At 36.4% G+C, this 12,032-nt stretch overlaps 1 pseudogene; it reads left to right on the top strand.

Moving 5' to 3' along the window:
- The first annotated feature begins 5,507 nt into the window (after nucleotides 1-5,507).
- Nucleotides 5,508-7,987, top strand: LOC149174711 (translocase of chloroplast 120, chloroplastic pseudogene; annotated as a pseudogene).
- Nucleotides 7,988-12,032: the final 4,045 nt, after the last annotated feature.

Genomic DNA, 12,032 nt, shown 5'->3' with positions numbered 1-12,032 from the left:
TAAACATTATTAAATGATTTAAAATATGAAATGAGTCATCATACCTCTTGTTGGTAGTTTTTCAAAGTAGGTGAAACAAAGTGAATTTTTTACCATACTTATCGTGTAACGATCTTAGAATCACCAATTACCTACCTTGAGGTCTATGGCTTTCTTTAACCCCATAACAAGTGCTTCATATTCAATGGTATTTCTTTTGCACTTGAACTCCAAGTGGCATGTCAGAATGTACCTACTATTCTAAGGGTCTTTAAGAACACAACCAACTATGGAACCATCTTGGGTCTTAGAACCATCAAAGTATAAGGTCCACATATCAGTTGCTTCTAGGCTTATTCCTTCACTATTTGTATGCACATCTATATTACAAATTTCATTCACACCAATTGGACATGGAAGGAGCTCCAACTATGTATCAGATGGGATGGGTGATTGTTGTGCTTGATAACACCCATAACTAACTTCCAGAAGATAGTTTCTGAAAATAATGTCTGCAAAGCTAACTGGCTCATTATGTCCCTCAAGTGGTGTCATGATTTACTTCATATAAGGATCAATTTCCACTCAAATATGATTGTTTCTTCCCTTGTAAGGAAGCCCTAAATATGTCCAGTCCATTGAGAAATACCCTTGTAATTTGCTGGACCAATCTTTACTTAGAAGAAAACCATAAGCTTCAATAATGTCCATAATAACATTGTTAATGCATTAGTGAACTCTTTAGTTGGATGAAAAAAAATAATAACATTATTTAGCTCACCAATTTCCCTGACTAACTATTTGTCCAACTATATGATTTATGCATCAGTCTTTTCCCATTTAGCATTAATTTTCTTAGAAATTGATAAAGGAATTACATTTTCAGATGCACCTAAATCCACAAGAGAATTACGAACCTTATAATTAAACATTTCAAATGGTAATAGGAACGAAGGGAAAAGAGAGTTATAATTTAAATTAACAACATTGACTACATATTTGAGAATGTCACAAGACTTCCTGGAAAAAACTTGAGAAGCAGAAACTTGATTACCTGTTGGAGAAGTGATAAAATTGCTTGGATTAACAGTTGACAATGTTTCGATATATTAGCGAGCTAAAAATTTGAAATATTGGCACAATCACTTTTCATGTCTTCAATAATGTTATAATCAATACTTTCGAGCTTCATAGGTTGTGTTGAAGTATCAAGCGGCGTAGCTTTATTAGAAGCCTCCAGAATGACAGACTTGTTCTTGTTATTCATGGAAGTGTTCTTAGAAGGAGGAGCACATGTAGACTTGTTCTACAAATTCTTAGCTCGATTAGAAGGTGGAAAAATCCTTCTCAACAATTGTTTTTTAAGCTCTTGGTCAGAAACAAGTCTTTTCCTTCTGATATTGTATCATTCTTTTGTTTGTTAAGGAAGGGCTTCACTCACTAGTGGTTCTTCAACACTTTGTTTTTCAACATTATATATGATATGAAAAGCATTAACTAAATATCCAACACCTGAAATTTCCTACATCACGGTAGTTTCATTTGATTCTTCACTTTTCTCAGGTTGCCCATCTGCTAATAAATTATCTACAAAGTTAGCCATCATAGCATTCATGTTATGGTTCCACTGAAGACCTTCTCTTTATGGAAAGTTCAATAGTTATCCATAGCCAAAATTTCAACATTAAACACAAAATTAGGGCTCTGAGCAGACTTCACTGGTCAGTCATTATTGTTTTTTTTTCAAGAAAAGCGACTGAAAAGACTTATCGTTGATAGATGCCTCACTTGACCTTCTCTTAATTCAGATACCTCATTAGTGATTTATTTTAAAGACTTTGACAAGCTTTCCATGTTAGTGAATCCTTCTCTTTAGCTTTAGTAGAAGAGTCTTGAGTTTTCTTACTAGTGCCTTTGGAGTCTTCAAAATATTCATGATCTTTAATGGCTCCAATAGAACAAAAGTCTTTCTCAATAGCTATTTCTTCTACAAAGTTCAAAGCCAATGTTTCCTTTGCATCACTTTTAACAAACACAAAAAGAATTGTAGGAAAGGTAGTTGTATAATAATATTTGGTTATTGAATCATGCGACTGAATTTCTATGGGGAGCTTAATCAATAAACAGGTAAACCTTTATTAAAATCCTTTACTTTTTTCTTATCCCCCATTTTGAGATTCCCAAGTTCTTTTAGCAACATAGTGGGAGTCTTGTCATAAAAAAAAATTCAAGAACAACTTCTTGAACTCCCTCCAACTGTGGATAGAATACTATGATACCAAACCGATGCTCTACCTTATAGAGTGTACAGGAAAATTCTACAAGCAATGTCATCAAAGCATACCTCAAACATTTGCAAATGCATTTAGAAGTTATCAATATGGTCCTCAACTTTTGTCTTCTCATGAGGATTGAACTTTAAAAGCAACTTCTTTGTGTATTTAGGCATTTTACGAAGATTTCCTGAAAGAGCAAGTGGCCCTTGGGCCATCTAATCCAACTCTTCATCAACCATGTTTTCTTCTTCCTATTCTTCTCCTTTTGAATATGAAGAGTTTTCTCCTTCACTATTTAAATCTTCATTATAATCTAATTTTTCTCCTTGTCTTAATTGTTCTTCATAAAAAATCGAAAATATTCTGCTTCACCATCTAAATCTTCCTCAATATGTCGAAATTCCCCTTGTTTATTTATTCTTTTAGAATAATCAACTAACTCTTCAAGGGTTGCACTAACAAAATCTTCCACTGAAGAAACTAGTACACCACTGTGGGTTGTTTCTTTCTTTATCAGCTTATGAGGTAGAATAGAAGCAATAGGAAGTAAACAAAGAGATCTTGTGAACTGCTGAGTAATAGGTCAGATTGTTTGGAGTTGATCATAAGTAAATTCAAAATCTTGTTTGAAATTATGATGAGAGGACTCTCCTGTCTCAGGATCGTGAATTGGAGTAGAACTCAAAATGTTACTACCTTGCAGGGAAGGTTGATTGTTTGGATGAGGTGAATTGTCAGCCATATCAAGGTGGCCCTCCTTCTAGTGCCATATTATTTATGGTGTTGGACCTGCAAACATACAAGGAATATCCCAAATTTGAAGTGCCAGTTATACCTCACACCATTTGGTATAGGAGTGCCATCCAAAAGTATGGCCTGAATGCCATTTACTTAAAGATTTTCCTTGGTTGCAGCTATTAGCACAAGAGAGAAATGCACATGTACTTTTGAATGAGAAAGCAAGTATGCCTTGTGAAATGTTCAATTGTAATCTGTATCAAGGTTCTTTCACTAGAAGGGAACAAAAGTGAGCCTTTAGAAGAGAAGTATTAGTACTAATATAATAAAGACACACACATACACACACATCATAAGAAAGAATTGTTAGTCATCAAGCGAAATAGTTCACATAGATGCAATGATCATGAAAACAAATACAACACATATTCAATGAGATGAGCACCAAAGCCACTAAAATAGTTCAATTTCTTTAGCACATGTGAATACTAGCATATACCACAACATCCAAAGAATAGTCTCGAAACATTCATGATATATGCATGAAAATGTGTTGGCTTAATAGAGCTTTGAATATGAGGTGAAAGTTCCAAGATACATTAATATAATGAACACCACTAGCTACAATAGTGGAGCGTTAAGCCACTTCTTTCTCTCCAAAAGAACTATCTTCCTCTATAATGCTTGGATGGAGAAGCCAAGGTTTAAATCCATCTCCTAGAGTAATGAGGCATATTTTATAACCAACAGAATGATATTTCATATCCTCGTGACTTTTGAACTTCCTTGTGACTCTTAGACTTCTAATATGACCTTTGGACTTCTATGACTTTTGAACTTCTAAGTGACCTTTCAACTTCTATGAGACTTTTGGACTTCTCCATGTGGCTCTTTTGTCCATATATGACTCTTGGACTTCCACATATTGAAATTTACAATAATTGTCAAAATTAAATCATAATTTCCACATCATCACGTGACGACAATATGACAAGTCAACAACATTAATGACTTGGACTCATGGTGACTTGTACATAAGTTCTCTAATCGGTGACAACACTGCTACTATGTATTCAATATTTGCAACAAATCTTACATTATTGTAGCCATCAACCCTCTAAATGGTCTTGAAAAATCTTGGAGTCTTCATGAGTCACTTTGATCATCAAGATCCATTGTTCTTTCAACTGTCGCAACATGGTGCCTTTGTATTCAAGATGTTTCCTTGGGTAATGATTCTCATCATATCTCCTCACAAATTTTTTCCATGGTTCATTAAACACTTTTAGATGTAGATCACTCATGGAAAGAAAACATTACCCCAAAAATATCTTATTTTATCATGCTTCATGTGATATTTCTTCTTGTGGATCCATAGGTGCACCAAAGAGGGGGGAGAGAGAAGGTTCTAGGCGTAGGGTATAGGAACAAGGGAAAAGTAGCATGATTGTTCATTGATAGTGCACTGGGAAGGAAGAGACAAGATTAGAATGAGGGTGCAGGGCACAACAACAAGGAACAATAGAAGGCCTCACTACCCACTAAGAGTGTGAAGTGTGTTTAATTGGAGACTAGAAGCTTGACTGGGCATAGGACACAGAAACAAGCAATAGGGAGTGGGTCTTGATGAATGAAAGTGTGTTGTGTGCTAGATGAAGGATTTATAGGCATAGGGTGTAGTCACAACTGATAAGGGGGGTTCCACTAAGCCTTGAGAATGTGCAGTGCACTCTCATAACCCAGAGTGTAGGCTTGCAAAATCAAAAAATTGTCTAAGTCTGGGAGGGTACAACCTTGAAATATACAATAAGTTAGGAGAAAAATAAAGTATGACACATATCAACTCATAAACAGAACTTAGAGAGGATCCAATACTAATAAACATACATTAAAATGCCAGTTTACGAACATTCTCGAAGTAGAACGAACACAGTATGTGCAGTTACGACCAAAAGTGTCGTTGTGTGACCATAAAGTGAACTATTGTTACTCTTGATGATGTGACGAAACTTAGAAAGGAACATGGACACTTAACATGTGTGAAGAAACATGAAACAACACTTGATGACCAAAAGAAACACTTCACATGATAAAGGGTAGGCTCCAAAATTTGAATATATCAAAATTTAGAGGGTGTTGTAGCAACGACAATAAGAATATACTCAGATATGGAAAATACTTAAGGAGCTTCATTTTCTAGCCTCTGAGACAACACATAACTCTTTTAGGGTAGGAGCCAACTCTTTCTGTTGGGAGCATCGAGGAGAACACTATGTATGTTAAATAGAATGCAACTGAGGTGGAGATAATAAAGGTTACCAATGCTCATGAATTCATTTTGTAAGTTTACTGAAACAAATATTTAACTACAATTACTCAGTAAGCTTGTGAATGTGGAACCTCTGACACAAATGCACTGACTGACGGGTCTATAAATATTGTAGGAGAGAATTATTTATTAATACAAACATATACAAATAGAGTGAAAATTCCAACAATTAGGCCAATGGAAACATGAGTGTGGTCAAGGAGGAGCTTGTTTTTGAAGAAGCAACTGCAGTAAGCATAAAATTAGGTAAAGGGAATTTAGAAGGTGAAGAACATGGTGCAAATGGAAATTTAGACAAAGGGGACTCTAAAGAAAGAGAGTGGAGAAGGTGAAATCAGTAGAGAATGTACAAGATGAAGGTGAGCGATAAGAGACAAAGATTGCCATGTCAACCAATGTTGATAATGATATTAGAGAAACTATTCGGGGTATGGAGGCACTAGCTTCACTAGCTTATGGATACTTACCAAATCAATAAATTAAATATGCCAACAAGGAAGAAACTATTGAATAAATAAAATACAAAAATGTTGAAGAAAATACGATATTCCATGATAAGATTAATAAATCTCAAGTATCATTTGAAGAAATGGGTGTCTAGGTTAACAAGAACTTGGAACTTCCACTAAATAATTATGAGGAGTTGTTAGCTGATGAAGACATTCCTTTGGATATTGACGAAAATGTAGTCTTTGGGGAGGAAGAGAAGTTAGAAGATCAAATTCAACTTAGTTATTCTATCTCTGATAAAATAGAATAGAAAAGAGGCCTATGACAAATGAGATAGAGGTTGACTTAATAGGTGATGAGATAGAGGAAGATGAAAAAGAGAAAGACATAAGATTTTCCTTTACTGTAATAGTAGTTTCCAATACATGTTCTGAAAACATATCTACAAGCAGTTCAAGATTACATCTTCGAGCTTGCCCAATAGGCCTAGGAGATGCAACACCATTACCAGGGCCCACTCCTCATGCAGTGCATTAATCCAGAGAAAATGGTACTTCAACATCTCACTCACCCTAATTCATGGAGGATCAACCTACTAAAGATGATGAGAATAATGAAACTTGTGAGAAGCTTTAGATGTTCAAAGTGATATTTTTGTGACTTTCTCATAGATCATGTTATGGTTGCGTAGGTCTTTTATTGGCTTGGTATGGTAGAGTAGTTCAGGGAAAACAAAAATTCCAGCAGAGCTGGAGCCTTCAAATTTAATGGAGCAAGTGTAATTGTAGAGCAACAAGAGGTGTTCACCAGGAGGACCTTGATTTCACTTGTACCATCTTGGTACTTGTGAATACTGGAGTTGGTCAGAGTGTAACCATTAATTCATTTTTTGATGAGGTGAAGTCTATAATAAGTGCATTTGTGAATTAGGAACAAAGAAGGAACAAGAGATTGTAGGAATAGTTCAAGACATTAAAATTAGGGTAATTGATGCACCCGGGCTTCTATCTTCTTTTGTTGATCAATTCCAAAATGAGAAGGTTCTAAAATCAATCAAGTGTTTTATCAAGAAGATACCCCTAGATATTGTTTTTTACTTTTGTAGGATGGATATGGAGAGTAGGGATTATGGATATATGTCATTATTATGCACTATTATAGAAATTTTTGGCTTATACATATGGTTTAATGACATTGTAGTCTTAACCCATGCCACATCTGCACCACCACATGGGCCATATAGGGCTCCTCTGAGTTATGATATGTTTGTAGCCCAGTGCAACAATAAGATTCAATAATTTATTCATGAAGTGGCTAGAGACATGTGACTTTTGAATCTTGCATCTCTATTGGAGAATCATTCTACTCATATGACCAATAGGGCAGGAAAGGGGGGGGGAATAGGGTTCTGGAAAATTGACAGATTTGGAAGACTCATTTAATACTATGTTTCTTTGCTACTAAAATTTCGGTTGAATAAAATGCACTCCTAAAGTTACACCCACTAAATTATTTAGTTCTCATCCTAAGGTCCCACCTTTTCCTTTCCTCTTGTCTTCACTTTTGCAGTTAAGACCTCAACTAAAATATCTAGAAGAGAAGTTAGGAGATTTGGATGTTTCAGATGAGGACTTGGATGAGGCTTTCGATACAAAATATGAATTAGAGTATGATAAGGTTCCTCCATTTAGTTGTTCAATAAATTATCATATATAAGTTGAGTATAGAGTGGAGGAAATCATACTATGATGAATTTGAGTACAGGGAAAAGTTGTTTTTGAAAAAATAGTTGAAATAAAAAAGGCACCGTTATGAAAAAAATGGTTGGAACTTCCAAGGAGGGAGATGAGGAGCATGATAGAAACATGGAAGAGGATTATGTTGGTCTAACATCCCTACTTGTACAATTCCAGATATGGATTTACTGCCATCTTGTGATGTTGATTATCCCAATCATAGATATCGATATCTTGATACCTCCAATCAGTGGTTTGTGAAAACTATTTTGGAAACTCATGGCTGGGACCATGACATTGGTTATGAAGGATTGAACTTGGAGAATATGTTTTTGATTCACAATAAAATTACTGTCTCAATTCCAGGTCAAATTACAAATGACAAAAAGGAGGATAATCTGCAAATAAGGAGAGAGGAAAATGATTTTAGCAAGACCCTTCCCCCTAACCAAAGAAGCACTAGAGTCTTCATATTGTAGCATCAGGTAGTATGTGTATACCATGCATCAAATATGTTGCATAAAAGACTAAAGGAAGTTGGGGTTTCACTACTAAGATGAGGCACATCTATCTCTTCATTGAGTTAGCCCAGGTCATGACTGCAAGTGTGTGCCTTGATAGGATGCCTTCATGGTTTGGGTCTCAAGGTGTAGTAATCAGTTCTAAAGGAGAATAACTTGTGATACTAAAATATCAAACCCTAAGGAGAGAAATTGGTGAGGTGTCTTATGGAGGTTGTTTGCATCTCATAGTTAGCATGGAGAAGTTCATGGATAAGGAGAAAGAGATGACCATTAATGGTCATGACAAGGGTTTGAGTGAAAGTGACAAGATAATGGAAGATGCCAAAGTGGACGTCATAGGGAGAAGACAAGATGAGAGATGGTTATTTTGACAGAGAGATGGTTCAGTTAAATGAGAGACATATTTTGATGGACATGATGCTATAAGAGATGGAGAATGAAGATCAGAGATGCAGATGGGATCTAAATAAAAATATTTAATCACCTTTTACATAGCTACATGTCAGGAAATTCAGGAGGAATTTGAGGCAAATGTTGAGTGTTGAGTTGAGAGATGAAGAGCTCAGATCTACTGAGTATGATGAGGAAGATAAAGTTCACTATTCTGAACTAGAGCAATGAACATTCCTTGGAGAGAATGATGAGGAAGATGTTTGTATGGATACTAAATGAAAGTCTCATGAACTATGTAAAAATTTCAGACCATCTTGGATATCTGAAAGAAAATGTCTCAAATGAGGCTATAGGGCCTTGTGCTTTTAAATCTAAAACATCGTGTATGAATGTTGGTCACAGGAATGATGAAAGTGTACAATAAACTACAAATTTCATGAGAATAGAAGGGGAAGGAGTTCCTTTCCAGAGTATTGGAGAAGGACATTGTTAGTGTCAGTCTTTCCAGCCTTCCTCCAGTGATCAAATATGCTCTTACAAAGTGGTCTCTGAGTGTCAAGGTCAAATTTTGTCATTTCAAAGAGTTTTCAAGCAAAATTTGGTCACTAGGCATTAGGTCTAGGGTTTGCTTTCACTCCTTTCAAAATTGCCCAAATGTCAGTCTATGTCACTATTCAGCTGAGTCAATCATCATTCATTGGGTTTTCATTATCATGTCAGTGTCTAATGAGTCATTTTACACCTTGTCCATGCTTTAGTTGCGCCTAGGTAAGGTCATTTCCCTCTCATAGGGTTTTGAAGGCATTTTCTCTTGGGCGGTCAAATCATCGGCAAAACTTGTATCCTGATTTTCATACACCTTCCCCTATCCTTAAAGTACCTTATCAAATGCTTCCCATCACTAAGATCCCCCAAATCCCTCATTTTTGCACAAACCCCAGTTTCTAGCTACAACCTGGCAATTTTCTAGGTTGGGCCTGTGTTTTGCCCTTTTGGACCCCTTCCCCTCACTCAATCCCTGAGATTCCACTTTCCCCTGCTTCCTAACATCCCTCCCTACTTCCAAAAATTTCCCCAAGAATTTAGAAGCCCCTTATCCCCTTCATTTCGCTTCATTTCGACAAAATTCCTTGTTTCACACATCGGGGCAAGTTTCACTCAAATGATGTTTCAGAGCAATCAAAGATGAATTTTGAAAAACTGAGAGAGGTTTTTGTCCAAAACATGCTAAAGAAGAAAAACCTCCTTCACTTTTTGCACAGGTGTCATGGTTTTAGAGAAATGTCAAAATTACAATCGCCGGATCCAAGGAGGTTGGCTAAGGCACTAAAACGACGGAAAAGGCCTGATCCACTCCAAATTTTGGTCAAAGCCTCTTTGACTGAGCATGGTACTTGATTGGGGACTCCCAGCCCAAATTTCAAGAAATTTGGAGAAAATTTTGTCATTTGTGAATTTTTGTGCCATAAACAGGTTTTTCCGCTTGACGGGTCTCACCCCCCGCGCGACCCTTTCATTTGGCAACTCCGTTCCAGGAAAACTCAACATTTCTAGATTTTTCATGAAAATTTACACATTCTCACCCATTGCCAAGAGATTTTATGAAGTTTTGGGCCTCCAGAAAGTCAAAAAACAAGCAAAAAATGACTTTCTGCCACGTTTTTGACACACAGAAAGCAGTCTTGGGAGATTGCCATTTTGGAGGGGAAAATGACAACCAAATTCAGAAATTCCAGTTGGGTTGGAAAGTAGACTCACATAAATTTCCAACAAGCCTACGCTTGCCTCATTTGGACACCTGGAAGTGCCCCAAAAGTTTTCTCAAAGGCGCGCGACCTGTCAGGATTTGGCGCGCTACCCATCAGGCAATTTTCACAATTTTTCACTTACAGCTCATGGATTCGCCCAGCTTTTACTAGTTTTGACTTTTGATGGGATTTTTCACCCTCTTTGATGTAATTAATGTATTTTTATGTTGACATGACACTTATTTACCTATTCTAGAATATTCATTCATGAAATAGCAAACATTTAATGAATGAATTGGTTTCCTAGCTTATAGAGGCAAGTTGTTTTGACGGCCTAGATTTTAGTGCTCAATTTAGAATTGGTTGAAACAGCTCCTAGAAGGATGAGCTCGACCCCTAGAGGCAAGGAAAGATGTTAGATTGCCTATATTATGTACTTTCTTGGTCATTTTCATGGTTGGACTCTTGAGGGAGAAGCTCTTATTGTATTACTCACTGTATCTCTGCAATTTTTGGCAAAGGAAGACCAGGGTTTTGCAGTCCTTTTTGGGATTCTTGTGGTCACATGTATTGATAGTGTGTTTCTCTTTGTACTTGTAAATGTGTTATGTGAATCATTTCCTTACTTTTCCTTCTGCAAATTAGGCAAATGAAGTGTTAAAGTAGAATTCATGACTGTCATACTCTGCTTTTAAGTTTGCTTAATATCAATGTTTTCAACTGTTTAAGGGGAATTCAAGGTTATTGCTTGCTCTCCTTAACTCCTCATCGGTCATTCTCATCCATCCATCTCTATCAAAGGCATCAATATTGTTTCCTACCTCGCCCCAAAGAACCCCCTGCAGAAACTGTGTCCAATCCCCGCACCCAAAATTGCCATCCCCAATTTTCCACCAAAAAACCTAAAAATCCCAAATCAAACCTCTTGATCAGTTTACTAGCCTAAAATCAGTTTTTCCCTATTGGTTATCTCGCCCATTGAATATCTTTACCGAGATAAACTGGAGAGAGCCCTCTCCTGCCCCGTAGGGCTAGCTACGAGGCTAAGTGGTTTGATGTTGCCTTGGAGTTTACCTTTTTCAGCCTGAGGTGAAATTCCAAGCGCTAACAGACATGATATAATAATTTCCATAATGGGAGATTAGGCAATATTATCTCATAAAGGAAACCGGAAGAAGATCCATACACAATGAGAAGAATTAATGATGAAGACAAAAAAAGAGTATAGGAGGCCTCATATTTCAAAAGATGATAGATTCTATGTTAATGTAGGTAATGTGGATGGACACACTACTTAAAAGAAAAAGGAGAAGTAAAATTTTATCTAAGGAGTTCAAGGGTAAACGAATTCAGAAGAGGATAGACAATCCTTAGAGATTGTCTCAAAGGAAGAAGAAGGCAAGGGAGTTGCTTCTCAAAATCTTAAACAAGGATAAATGGGTTTGTTTCGTAAGAGCAATCGAAAGAATCCCTACTTACAATCTATAAGGATAGCCATGAAAACAAACAAGAGAATACATGCAAAAGGCGGAGAATAACAACCACTAAAAGATGTTACAAAAAGAATAAAGATGAAGGACTACATTGTGAGGGTATCCCCATAAAGTGTAGAAATTATGGTGTAGATCTGTAACTTCTCATGAAATTTTAATCAAAATCATAAGACATAAACCCACTCTACTGCTCTGCAGAATTCAATTCATAATTTAGAACATCAATCACAAGCATGCAATGGGAAATAACACACATGAACATAATACTTTTTCTCGGGAAAACAATCTACTAAAAACCCCAATGTCTGCTTGCATTAGTCTGATGAATAGAGATGTATTACAATTTCGTTTCTCAATTGAGAACAA

This window comes from Pinus tabuliformis, chromosome 4_1 (assembly GCF_031772625.1).
Source record: "Pinus tabuliformis cultivar Carrire ecotype Pingquan chromosome 4_1, CPIR1, whole genome shotgun sequence".
Classification (NCBI taxonomy): domain Eukaryota; kingdom Viridiplantae; phylum Streptophyta; class Pinopsida; order Pinales; family Pinaceae; genus Pinus; species Pinus tabuliformis.
This window is presented reverse-complemented; position numbering and strand designations above follow the sequence as displayed.